General features: G+C 44.0%; 1 pseudogene; it reads left to right on the top strand.

Annotated features, from left to right (window-relative positions):
* Positions 1-12,577: 12,577 nt before the first annotated feature.
* Positions 12,578-12,696, top strand: LOC118606088 (annotated as a pseudogene).
* Positions 12,697-14,373: the final 1,677 nt, after the last annotated feature.

Below are 14,373 nucleotides of genomic sequence, written 5' to 3'. Positions count from 1 at the left end.
TATAAATGCTCAAGGGGAAGGTGCCTTGCAACCTATCATCAGGGCTCTGTGGCCCAATATAAAGCCCGTGGGTACTTTCACCTTGTACCATCTCAGCAGGCGCCTCCTTCTTTCTGCCCAGAACCCTCTGACATCCAAAAGAAGCCTGGGATCTGGCAGCTCGTGAACTCTTGCCTTCCCAAATATCAAAGAGATTCAGTCCTGGCTTTTTCTTTATTTCTATCAAGGGGCCTTTGAACCAAAGGGATTTTTCGGAGAAAGAAAAATTTTTAGGGTCCAGGCTCTTAAAAGAAAACACTAAAACTGGAACCAGTTCAAGGCTCTTGTGTCCAATTAAGGAAATACTCACATTCCTGTCCTAGCGCTGACTGTAGCATGCTTTCTCTCTTTCCGCAGCTACACAGGAATGCACTTTAGCAGCCAGCAAAGAGGTTACTATCACCAGGACACATATCATATAGCAGAGGGCTCCTCGGCGTGGGCTCTGGCAGGCTGATACCTTCCCCAGATTAGACAAAGAGCACGAGCCACAGAACTATCCAAATTTCCTTCATACCTCTCTGTCCTTCCCCCACACCCATGCCATGTCATCCACAACTCTGGACCAAAGAAAACCCACTGTACCTGTGGGGTTATGGGGGGGGGAAAACAGGGAAGCACTTACAGTAGTTTCTTGCGAAGAAAGGCACTTTCAGTTTTCTTTTCAAATGTACAGGATGTCGGCTAGCTTCCTCCAGGGGCAGCTGTGTCCCTGCTGATTTCACACCCGCTGCTCCAACTTGGAGGAGCGAGCGGTGAATTATGCACAGAGGAGCGGCTCCTTCCAAACGCCTCTGCCAACTTGGTAACCAGAGCTCACACCAACTCGCAGGAGTCCCAGGTGTGTTTCACACCCACATGGTGTCCAGCCTTGGGATCGTATAGCTGGGTCCATGTTCCATCTCCCTGCCTTTTCAACAGTAATTCTACCAACAGGCATTAAGCACCTACTATGTACCAGACAGTGGTGGCTCCAAGGAATCGCTTTAGGAGAACTTTAGTTCTCTCCCGTTTGGATCATCCCCCAAACCATGCCAAATAAACACACACTCTAAGTGACAGACCAGCACAGCTTCAAGACCAAGTCTCTAAATTGCTTTAGTGATTCCCTACGTAATCGTAAAGCTGAGTGGAAACAGCACACGTGCTATGCAAGTGCAGTTTGCATAGGAGACCCCTAACCTCTGCCCTTCCTACTAGATTTGCTACCCTGAGTTCCTTTTCTGAAGAAATCGGGGCTGCCTCTAGAGAGTGGCATGGTGTTGTCCATCAGACCATTTGGTAACTGCTACAGTAGAGACATGTAACTGTGGAGGTGGCGTGATTACTCTTGTCTTGGGGAGAGGGATGCTGCCCACCATATCATAAACTCTGGAAAAGTGAGGATGGAGTCTGTTTTCTTTACTGTTGTACCTCTGCCACCTGGAAGAGTTCCCGTGCGCAGTAGGCACCCAAGAAATGTTTGTTGAATGAATAAATGAATGAATGGTATCAGGAGAGATAAAGGGGAAGGAGGCCATTGAACTGCCCTCAAAGGATGAGTAGAAGCCAGAGAAAGGCCAGTCCAGCAACAAGAACACCATCAACGAAGGCCCAGGGGTAAGAAAGAGCCAGGGGAGTGCCAGGGACCAGGAGTGAGCACGAGAATCTAGATCTTGCGAGGGGGCACTGGAGCCCCCATGACTTCGCGTCTACATGCTAAATGGAAGTCTCATTTGTTAGTAAAGGGCCTTGTGCTCTGCAGAGTGACTGTGTACAGAATTTCGAGCAGGAGAAACACACCTGTTTCTCTGTTAGCCAAAGCAACCCGGCATTCCGCACCTCTACACTATTTGAGTTAATTTCAACATTCCTCCTGCAGTTAGATGGGGCCTAAGCAGAAGTGTTAAGTAGGTCAAACTGAGTTTATGTGAAATGTGTCTTCTGAGACTTCCCCTTTCCATTCCTTCTTGTGTGACACCGCCCCAGGCACCCACTGACCTCACAAAACCGATACTCCCTGTATAACAGCTCCCCAAATTCCAAAACCATCTTTTTCTTTTCCATTGAAACATTCATCATTCAGATCCTTAATCAGCTGCGAATTTGATCTGACAAATAAATTCACACTGTTGTGAGGATGACATGCCCACAGGCCTCCATTCAATAGTGGCTTCAGGTTGGGTAAGCGAATGAGAGGAAAGGTCTCTGTGGTCACGGAGGCTGATGATAGTTAATGGTTGATGGTTGAAGTCTGAGGGGAAATCAAGCCATGGTAAGACAGAGAAGGAAGTAAACAAACCCCTCAGAGGGGCTGGGGTGGGTGCAACCGGCAGGCATGCATATAAAATGATTCCCTGTTAGTCGCAGCCCTTTTGGAGGCATCTGATGGGAATCCTCAACATCAGCTCTAATCCGATGAAAGCATTTTAGTGGATTAACTCCAGTGACCAATGGGAAGAAAGTGAAAAAAGGTCTCAGAAGACCCCTTTCTTCCTCCCTTTTCACTAAGAAGGACAGAGCTTCAAACTGAAGGAGACTCCTGAGAGCGAGCCCCAGGCACCAAGCACCCTTGCTTAGGTCCAGTCCAGGCCAAGCAGCCCAGGTGTGCACCAGGGGAGGTGACCCCATTCTCACTGCAGGAGTTCTGCGCCAGCCTGAACAAAGACGATGACAAGTCATGATGGTGAGGAAGGCCAAACGCCTTTTCACATGCCTAGTGGGGCCCTCCAGGCAGCAGAGGCTTCCAAGAAGGGTTTCTAAGCCTAGTGAGCACACAGCGTGGCACATCTGGGGCTCGGGGAAAGCCAGAGTGACATGACTGCTTGCCAGCTCTCAAGGACAGTGAGGGCATCTGGCCACCCACACCTCCCGCCTGCATCACTGCAGGAAGCTCACCAAGCACTCCCCACCGGCCCTCTCAGCTAGCGCCTAACTCTCACGTTCCTCCTCATCCAGGCTTCCTCTTAGGAAAGGAAACCAGAAAGATGGAAGGTGGTCCTCCCGAGGCTGTTTTCTAACTTCGCTCTCTAATGCCCCTGATGTTAATATTGAAAAAAGCTAGAGCGTTATGCGCGTTGGAGTCTTTCTGGAGGTTGGGGGGCACGCCCCATTCCTAGCCACCTGCTCGTTTTATTTGGGGGTGTTTGGCGAGTGCACCAGTGAGAGGCCTGACTCACTCTGCTTCCAGTTGCACACTAGCGAGGCGCCTTGGCAGAAAAGTACGATATTAAATTATCTTCTATTGGATGTGCTTGAAGACGAAAAGTAAGGAATGGAAAGTGAAACCCACATTCATTATTTCACTTTGCTGCTCGCCGACAGGAAAGCGCAGCAGAGGCAGCAGCTCTCTCGTATTTTCCGAAAGAGACGAAGCCACTTCTCCTCGAAGAGAACGATGCCAAACATAATGGTGGCTATCCCATCTCCCCCTCTTTCCAGCACCTTTCGTAACGTGTCTACACTGGGTCTCGCACTTGCCAGCACCTCAGCTGGAAGCACACGGGGGTGTGGGCGGCCGCTTTCCTGTGGCGGTCCAGGGTAGCCACACTAGCCCTCACTGGCAGGCATGCAGCCCTGCACCTTCACGGCCTGCCCTTCCACGTACGGGCACATGGACATCTTAAAGCTATTTGTTCAACGAGGAACATTAAGAAATACCCTGGCGTTGGGTGCCGGCAAGCCACCGAGCTCTTTTGTTCTTGGGACCTCCGCATGTCCACACAAGCACATCCACTGGCGTGCCAGGGGCATCACGGCAGTTGAACAAGTGCTCTGTTTTCCGGATCCAAGTTAGGAAACTAATACTGACCTCAATCCAAACAGAAACAGAAACTTCGCATCCAGTTCATGTTGCTGTACCACCTCTGTTTGTGTTTGGGTGTTTGTCACAAGTAGCAACGAACACCTCCCAGTAACTTCAGGGGAAACAGGTGTGAGGGACTGGTGTGATTCCAATACATCTAGCATTCCCTTCCTTCCGTAGAGCAATGACAGGGAGCAGCGGCGGGGCGTCTCCGTGATAGGAGCTGGGATAACCATCCGATAGTAAGAAGAGGAGGGAGCGAGTGGGAGAGAGGGAGGTCAGCAAGGGGGCTGCTGGATGGCCCGAGAAGGGAGGTAGTGTTCATGGGAGGTGTGGATGATGGCGAGAAGCAATGCAAAGGTGGAGGCTTCAGGACTCAGTAATTATTTGGATGCGGGAGCCAGAGGGAGAGGGACTTGAAAAGGCTTAGAGTTTTTGAGCTGGGTGACTGGAAAACTGGCAGCATCCACTGGGAAAGCAGAGTCCAGAGGGATGGTTTGGGGAGGAAAGGGTCACGTCAGCTTCAGACAGCGGGGGCTTCCATGTGATGACCGCCTGTAGAGTTGCAGCAGCGACTCAAGTTCTGTCGTACCGTCCATGCTAGCTGCTTCTCTCACTCTTGGGTCTGTGGTGGCTGAGGCTTCTGTTCTGAAGAGCATGTGCCTGGCAAGTCTCTGTGCTGTAGGTGCTGGGCCCTGTGGCAGACTGGGCTCTTCAGAGGCAGATGCAGAGACAGGGTTTGGGACCAATATCAATGAAAGGAAGGGGAAAGAAGCAGGCTTGAGCCGAGAAAGAGGTTTAACTGAGATGTGGGCTCAACAAATCTCAGCCAAGCCTATGGGGGGCATTGGGGCAAATATTACCTGTCGGAGTATCTCGCATTGAGATAAAATGCCTGGGCCTACCATGGACCCCAGAGTTCACAACACTCTCTTTGGTTTGCCATGCTTTGCGGAGGATGGCAGCTAGGAGAGTTCTCAGGGAAGGGAACTTTTAGATGCTTGCCCATCTTCTCCATTTTGCAGGCAACAGAACTAAAGCCCAGAGAGAGGAGTTGCCATCCCTCAGCCCTGATGGTCAGAGAGTGGTGAACCCAGGACCAACAATTGGTTCTCTGGCTCCTTGTCTCATGTTTGCGCTGTGCTCACGGTGGGTCACAGTGGGAAGACCACTGTTCCCAGCCTGTGGATGGGCTGCATGTTGTGCCCTTGTCTTGCCTTTCAATGACTTCGGGTTTGCTGGGAGCCCTAGGGGCTCACTCCCCAAAACACTGAGTAAGGGCCGCACCAAACCTGGGGAGAAGACTAAATTTGGATTCCCAGAGCAGCAGGGCGGTGGGTGGGGATTGCTTAGAAATTGGCTCTCCAGATCCCTCAAGCAGTTCCTTGCCTCCGATCTTTATCCTGGGATTCAGTTAGCTCAGCAAGGGTCATTCTGGAGCCTTCCATAATTTCTCTCAATGGATTAGGCATTGGCATGGCCATCAGCCTGAATTGGGGTGTTGTAGGAAACATCCCCAAGAAACAAGCTACGGGCTTTCCCACAGAGCTGGTGGGGAGGACACTGTTTACGACATTCCACTGTGCCTTCTGATGGCCCCTTATAAGGCCCCACGAGGAGCCTTAGCGTCAGAAGTAGGTGTCTTCTCAGAAGCAGCTGCTTCGTTTCTTGTATCATGGGTACAGTGAGTGCTGTACCTGATTTTTTTGCATGTTTGCTTTTTAGGTTAGAAAGTCAGAACTTGATCCGAAGATACTGTAGTCCAAGTGCACGGGCTTTATAATATTTGAGAAGGTAATAGTCATACCAAGCTTTATTCTCTTCAACCTTTTATTCTTCTTCCTCCCCAATATTCTCCTTATTTTTTTTAACTTTGCTCTATTTTATGTAGTTTCTGTAAACTCTCTTAAATACTTTCTAGAATGATGTAATATGTAAATAAAAAAATTAAATATGACTTCTTCGGAGGCCTTTAGTTTGTCCTGGGTTGTGCCGCTCCGAGTAAGGTCTGTGTAACAACTTCCGGAAACGGAGTTGTGGGAACTCCAGGACAGCCTGAACCTTCCCCACGGGTGGTGAAATCATGGTCTCACCTTGTAAACACTGTGGATGAGGTTCAAATGCTAATGGAATCCTGGAGCAGCCCAACTTGTTGAATGGTCACCAGAATTCAGTTCTTCCAAGAGTCTCAGGGGAGAGTCTCAAAATTTTCCCACTCGGTCCCCGTGTGTAGTGTATAGCCAGGACCAGCCAGTCGGGCTACCTTGCTCCTTGAGATCCAGACATGATGTAAATTCATACCTGGAAGCTGTCTGGGTTTTGCAAGGGCACATCTCAGTTCTTCGAGGTATTTAATTATCTCCAGGTGGGTCAGTTGGTTATACTGCCTTCTCTTTGATGTTTCCACCAGCTGGGGCATTTTTTTTTTTCTTCTGCAGTCCTGCATGGGCCCTAAGAGGCATTCTTTCCAAGCTGACTCATCAAAGCATCTCCTCCCAGTATTAAGGATCTCAAAATGGCATGTCCTAGAGGTGAATACATCAGCACTAGAAGGATTTGAAAGCCAGACTTGTCCATGTTTCTGAGCAACTGTCTCTATTGAGGCTGGGGCTCACTAGGTCAAACATTGATTATAGGATTCCTGAATTCCTGTGCTTGGACCTGACGATTCTGTACAAAAGGAATTACTCATTCTTGGGCGCCAAGAGGGCCAATTGCCACAAGCAGACATTGCTCAGTTCTACCATAGGGTGTTTATTATCTTTTGTTTCTGGGTTATTTCAGATTGCTGGGAAGGGGAGGGAAGGTAATGATAAAATCTCTCAGAAATGACACATATATGGAACACATTAACGACTCTTAGCTTCAATTTCCTTGCCTGCCGAGGAGGGAACAGGGACAATAATGCCCACCTTGCAGAGCTGGTGTGAAGAGTAAAGAGCTAGATGACACAGCACACCTGCTACAGCACCTGTCACAGAGGCAGACGGAGCCACTTATGTGATAACTGTTTTGACAGTAAAATGTACACGGTTGTCTGAACATTAAGACTTTGCGATCTTTGCAAACTCGCAGTGTGGTCCTTAGACCAGCACCATCAGTATCACCAGGCAGCTTGTTAGAAATGCAATTTCTCATCCCTACCCCAACCTGCTGAAGCAGAAGCTACATTTTAATGAGATCCCCAGGTGAACATATGCATACTGAAAATCATCAAATTAAGGAATGGCGATTTTACCTGTGAACCTGGTAGATCTGATGGTATTTCTCTTGGCAACCAACAGTCAGTAAATGAGTTTGTCAATCAAATCTAGGCATTATTTACCCAATACAGCCTGCTCCCGGGCCTGGCTGGCTCTCAAGTAGCTCTGGCCAGCCCTCAGCTCACCCTGCTCACCTGCCTCCTGCAGTCACCTGTTCAGTGGCCAAGGCTCCGGGGAGATTGTGGACTCCTTGTTTACTGGGCAAGCACAGATAGGGTTTCTCACAGCCCCACCTGAGGTATTGTGCCAAGGTAAACTTGCTCTCCAGAATTGCTCCCTGACTGGAAAATGTGTCAGTCTATTTGTTTCTCACTCCCACTGGAAAAAAGGTGGGGCGGGGGGAGTGGCTGGTCATGATGTCATTCTTTCCACGGAACTTCTCAAAGGCATTGCATTTCGCGGTGACTTCCAGGCACCACTTGTATTTCGCTGCACAACACGGAACAGAACGTGGAGTTTCTCTTCCTTCTCCCAACACTCTGCCGCCTCCCCCCACCTCTTTCTGGGGTTTTGACTCCCTTGGGGCTTTGCAAGCAGCCTAGAAAAGGAACTTGGAAGCCAAGAGGTGTAGGAAAGTTTTCTTAGCATTTCTTACAAAGGTGACGTGAATCTAGGGAAACGGTTGCTGGTTGGTGGGCATGGAGGGCAGGTGCTGGGACGACCAGGGGACGAGCCCACTGCTCCCAGAAATATCATAGAATTAGGAACAAAGGGTGAAACGATTTTCCTCAAAGGCACACAAAGAGTCAGCAATAGTTGGGGCCATTGATTGCATTTATCGAAATTCTTGTTCACATGTCTCTGGAGGAGAACTAAAACTTTGTAGTTGGATTTGCAGCTCTCCGGCAGACAGCACTGGATTAAATCTGGACTAATGCTGCAAGTACGAACCCATCATTCATTCCTCTGATGAAAATACTCCTGTAGTCCAACTTTGCTTCCGTCGCAGGTATGACGTAATCAAGAAAACAAAAGTTAATAAAATAAGAAAAGGGCCTTGCAAAGACCAGTAAAGATAATGTACCATGAACTGAAAAATATGATCGATCCCATCCCATTTAAAAACTATTTTAAATTTTTATTTGTAATATTTTAACATGTGGATAAAACCAGAGACTAATACAGTGAACATCTGTGAACCCACTTCCTAGTTGTATCAGTTAGGACAGACTTGGTTGTGTTGTAGTAACAAACATCCCTGAATCTCAGTGGCTGAAAGCAATGGAGATTTATTTCTCACTCACCCACCTGTCCTTCATGGGTTGCCTAGGATAGCATGCTTGCTCAGGGAATGAGGAGGAGAGGAGCTTTATCTCTGCACTGTCATGTTGGCCAAAGCTTTTGTGCACTGGCTCAGGAGGCCAGAAACCTAAGTCATTTACACTCCAGATCATTGGCCAAAGTAAGACTCTGGGCCACCCCTAACTTCAATGCAGATGGGAGATGCAGTCCTACCACGGGCCTGGGAAGCGGAGAGTCAGATATATTTGGTGGACAGCATTAATGATAGCCACATCAGCTTTAGTAAATATTAGCATATTGCCTTATTTGCTTCAGGTCTTTTTGCTTCAAAGAAAGTAAACATTAAAGATATAACTGAGTTTCCCCTTGTGTGACTCCCCATCCCATTCTCCTTCCTCATTTCCCAGAGCTAAGCACTGTTTTAAACTCAGTGTTAATCATTCTCATGCATGTTTTTTAAAATATATTTTAATTACATTTTTATGTATCCATAAATATTTTAAAGTATTATTATGCCAGCTTTTAAGCTATATATGTATATATAAAGTATTATAACATTCTACAATGTGCTTTTCTCTGTTAGTGCTGCAATTGTGAAATTTTTATCTATGCTGGCACATGCTGTATTGGATTTCATTATGTAACTATAATACAATCTAGTCATTCATTCTCTTGTTGATGGACACTCCGGTTGTTTCCATGCTACAGCAAACATCGTAATACATGTTTCCTTATGCACACATGCAAGACTATATGCCTCGTAGTGGAATTTCTGGCCACGACCACCTACAATTTTACTTGTTATTACTGAATCGCTCTTCAAAGCACTGGTATTGACTTACGGTCCCACCAGCAGTGAACGAGGCCCTGTGATTTGACAGGTCTTTGCTAACACTTGGCATTGGCTGACATAAATTTTTGCTGATCTGGTGGATGTGAATGGTATTTGGTTATTGTTTTGATTTGTATTTCCGTGATTAGCAGTGAGAGCGAACGTCTTTCTATATTTTTATTAATCTTCTGGAGTTCCTCGTCTACGAATTGAGAGCATGTGTTCTTTGCCCATTTCCCCCCATGCGTTATCTTTTTCTAATTAACTTGAGAGACTTCTTACATGTTATTGTCGTTGCCAATAACTTCTTCCAGGCTATGGCTTGTTTTTCTCTTTGTTATAGGGGCCTGTTGTTGTGCAGAAGTTAATTTTAATGTATTTATGGTTTCTATTTTGTGTGTATGTTTTGTTTGTTTTTAAGAAATCCTTCTTTAGCTTAAGGTCATGAAGAAATTTTCTATATTTTTGTCTTGTGTTTTAAAGTTTTGCTTTTTGTTTTTACCTCTTTAAACGACCTGGATTAAATCCATCTGGTTTAAGCTAGAAAGCTAATTTTGTATTCTTTGTGTGGATAAAGTTGTTCCTAAGACTCATTTATTCATAGGCCACTTTTTCTACACTGATCTATAACATCGTCTCTGCCTTGTATTATTTCCAGTGAAGGGTGAGCCTACCTTTTGCCCAAACTCTATTATCTTCATTACTAAAGATTTTCATACTAAGTCTTGATAGGGCAAGTTCTTCCACCTTGTACTTTTTCAAAATTGCTTCTCAGTTATTCTTGGCCCTTTGCTCTTCCCAGTCAAATCTGGGATCAGATTGTCTAGTTCCAAGCAAAACAAAGCAAAACACAACACCCTGTTGGACTTCAATTCAGATAAAATTGACAACTTTATGATTTTAACGCTCCATTTTATTCATTTTCTTTTGCATGGCATGTGCTTATAATTTCCAAGACCCCTCATTTCCTCCTCTGCTCCCCTCTACAACCCTTCTTACTTGAACTCAAACACTGCTTACTTCCTGTTTCTTATTGTAGCTTCAGTTTCTTTATTATAGTAGTTATCTCTTTCAAAGGTCTCCTAATTCTTTCAACTCGTCAGTGTGCAAAAGGTAAAACCAAGACACACATTATAATGATAAGAGGATATGAGAGAAAGCTCTGATAGTCTCCTGTGAGGAGCTATGACAGCATAAGTACATATGGGGGGTGGTGTATGATAATCTTTTCTGAGCTTCAGAAGGTAGTATGGGTAGCGGTTAAGAGGCCAGACTTTGTAATCCCAGCTCCATCATTTACTGACTCCAATCTTGGGCAAATGACTTATCTTCTCTGTGCCTCAGTTTTCCCTTCTGTAATGCAGGGATGAAAATATTAATTATCTCATAGCATTATTGTGAGCAATTAATGTTAATGCATGTGAAGTACTTGGGACAATACATGGTATATTTTATGTTGTCTGTTATCATCATGACTAAGATAGGATTTCCATGGCACACTTGGAATGTGTCTAGTTTGAACATTGAAACTAGATAACATCAGAACAAATCATTAATTTTAACACCAAAGTACTTGCTGGTTAGTGTCCTATCTCCTCATTAAGTAGAGGGCATTACCCACCTAGTTGAAGATTTAATCATTAGTGATCCTCAATAGTGAGAGTTTAATGTTAACCATGTTGCAAATGTCACAGAATCAGTGAGTTCAGGGTTGGATGGTGCCCAAAATAACCCAATCCAATTTCCCACCTCATGCTTGAAACTTCTTAAAATAAAGCTATAGAAAAAAAAAAAAAAAGACTTTTATGAAAGATCAGAAAGGCAGGAATATTGAAAGGGCATTAGATATATTTTAAAAAAAAAGAGAGAGAGAGAGATGGCAGAAAAAGCATGAATTTATAAAAGTTCAAAGGTTGCTGGGAGTGGCCATTAAAAGCAGCTGAAAGTGAGAGGGTTGTTCTAGTGAACTGATAGTCTAGGTCCAGGAGAGTCTCATCCAAAAATGTCTGGGCCTTGGAAGGCTTTGGGTGCCCCATTGAAAGAAAATATATACCACTTATAAGGAGTAGTTCATATCATCTCATCCAGGAGACCCTTAGATTGAATTCCTCCACTTAGGCCTAGCTGAGAGCAGAGTCATACAGCTTAGCAAAGGAAGTTCTTCTGGGCAGGGGGGAAGAGAAATGCTCAGAGGATAGAACCTCTTACAAACAGGGAAGGCCAAAATGGGGACTCAGTGAAACTAGAGGAGGGGACAATGGGGGGGATGGAATGGGGAAATATAGTACAAAGTTGGGAAAAGGTATGGGAGGGAAGGGTGAAGAGTGGATAGAATCACCAGCCTTGAGTTGCTTCTTCATCAGGATGGGAGCTGATACTGGTTCCTACACATTTCTTTCCAATGATATGAAAAGCAACAAACCTGTGGGGAGTCTGGCCCTTCTCTGAGGAAGCAGGATTAGATCAAGAACTCCATATCACCATGTGGGATCTCTCTTTAGAACTCAGATTCCAGGCTAAAGGTTCTGTGTGCACTGTGGTATGTCCCAGATGAGAGTACTACTTTGTTGTATGTAGCTCTTCACACTTACAAAGTACTTAAACATCTCTTTTGTGGCTCCTTACACCCCTGGAAGCTGAAGAGGATGTGACATTAGCTCCAAGTTATGGAAGAGATAACCGAGAGTCAAAGAGGAGAACAACTGCCATTGGTCTCACAGCTGGAGAGGAAAGAATCAGACGGGCCTCACATCAAGATCCTCTCATCTGTCAATAAAGCTTTGGGCCTGATGGAGAGCTGGCTAAGGATATGGCAGGTTTTTACCTCAGGCCTTTATCTCAGAGCATGGCTGGGCTGGACTAGCTGTCCCAGGTGCTGACTCTTTATGAGAGTGGTCTGCTAAAGGGGCTGTCACTCTGATAGAGGTCCTGTGTTTGACTGAGTGTGGGCACACAGGACTGTCTCACAGCTTGGTTTCTGCCCTAGCCCCATAGCACCTCCTGCTCTAGCCCTGTGGCCAACCCCACTCCTCCGTGCTCTTAGTTTATGCATTCATTCATTCAACACAGAGTGGGCACTAATACACTAGGAATACAAAGACAAAATAGGACCCTATTACTGCCTTTCACAATGTGATAGAGAGAGACAGTACCTGAATAGACAAGGGCAACAAAATGTTGACTCTCTTTTCAGAGAAGGAGAATAGTGCAATGGTTAGGATCATAGGCTTTGGAGCCAGGATGGGAAAATGAGTAATGGAGAGAGGATACATTTGAATTTGACTGAGAATTTCTTAGAAATAGAGAATATATAAAACTTCAGATTGAAAGGACTCAGTGTTAAACAAAATAGATTTTTAAAAAAAAAAAAAAACCTCACACTTAGATATAGTACAGTAAAATTTAAGAACATAATAAGTCTACAGCCATTCCACCCTGAACAAGCCCAATCCTGTCTGATCTTGGAAGCTAAGCATGGTCGGGCCTGGTTAGAACTCGGATGGGAGACCACCTAGGAAGACCAGGTGCAGTAGGCATAAAAAGAAAAAAATTAAGGGATTGTAAACTGACAAGGTCCTTGCAATCTGTGAGGTCAACCAAGGGTTGCTTAGCTTAAAAAATAAAAATAAATAAAAAATGTAAAAAGAACATAATGACAAAGAGAAAATTCTCAAAACATTTATAAAGAGAAAGTAGATCGACTATAAAGGTAAAAGAGTCAGAATGACATGGAACCTCAAAAACAAAACTAGATACAAGAAGACAATGAAGTAATCTTTTAAAGCGTTGATGGAAAAGGACTTTGAACCTAAAATTTTATATACAGCCAAACTATTATTTAAATGCAAGTAAAATAAAAATAGTATTGGGTATATAAGGCATCAGATGGCTTGTCCCCAAACCCCTTTTTGAAACATTCTTGAAGCTAATTTTTCAGTTCAGGAAGGAGCCTAAAAAAATACCTAGAAGAAGGAGAAGGAGAAAGAAAAGAAAAGAAAACATACATGTAAGGTCAGCAGAGAAATGGAGAGCAGCAACAAACCATTAAACAAGCTGATTTTCTGAAAAGGTTATAAAATATACAAGTACATGACGAAATTAATGGAGGAAGGAAAGAGATGTAAACATGTGATCAAGACCAAAAGAAACACAACACAACAAAAAGTTTTCAACTAGCAATATTATGAAGAATTATAATTTGGAGACTTACTAAAATTGATAGAATTCTGAAAAATTATGAACTTTCAAAATTGGAAGAATAAACAGCAAACTGAGTTGTCAAGTATTCAATTAAGAATTACAGTATAATCAAAGACCCCTACTCTTTCTGAAAAGCCCTATGCTCCTATGATTTTTATAGACAATTTCCACCCACTTGTAAGGCTAAGATAATCCCCTGGCACATATAAGTTATTCTAAAAATAAGAATTACTTTCTCCTTTGTTATAAGACTGATTTAACCTTTATTACAAAGTCAGATAAGAATGGTTAAAAGAAACCATAAGGCTATTTTATGTTTGAACATAGATACAAAAATTCTAAGTAATATCAGCTAACTATATCCAACAGTGTATTTAAAAAGTTATGACAAAGTAAGGCTTATTTTAGAATATGAGAGAGTTTAATGTGAGAAAAAACAATTAATGTAATTTTTACCATTAATGAATTAAAAATATTTTTCATGATTATCTCGAGAATTTTTTTAAAAGCATTAAATTTTAATTAAAATTGAAAGTTAGCTCCTTAGTCACACAAGCCACATTGCAGCTGCTCAATAGCCACATGTTGCCAGTGGCTACCATAATGGACAGCACAGAAATATAGAACATTTCTATTATCGTGGAAAGTTTTATTGAACACATGGCTCCATCGTTCAGCTATTAAAGATTATGTAAAACTTGTAAAAAGATCAAGATGAAGGCAAAAATATTAATGATTTCCTGTCAGCCTTATAAGGGGTTCGATCAGACTTTTATGTGATGGTTGAGAACTGACCTAAAGTGATTGATTTTGGACATCGCTGTCACCGACTGGGATGAAGGACTCAAAAGCATGTACAGTAAATAAACAAATAATACAAAACAAGCAGGGAAGCTACTCCAAGGTGATAATTAAAGTCTAGAATAATATAAAACAAATCAGAAGCCCATAAGAATAAAACCAAGTAAGAACAAGTAGCAAGTAATAAATTTTGGGATGGCAGGAGAGGGAGA

This window comes from Rousettus aegyptiacus, unplaced genomic scaffold (assembly GCF_014176215.1).
Source record: "Rousettus aegyptiacus isolate mRouAeg1 unplaced genomic scaffold, mRouAeg1.p scaffold_m13_p_7, whole genome shotgun sequence".
In the NCBI taxonomy this organism is placed as follows: domain Eukaryota; kingdom Metazoa; phylum Chordata; class Mammalia; order Chiroptera; family Pteropodidae; genus Rousettus; species Rousettus aegyptiacus.
The sequence above is the reverse complement of the archived record's forward strand: the minus strand, read 5'-3'. Positions and strand labels throughout refer to the sequence as shown.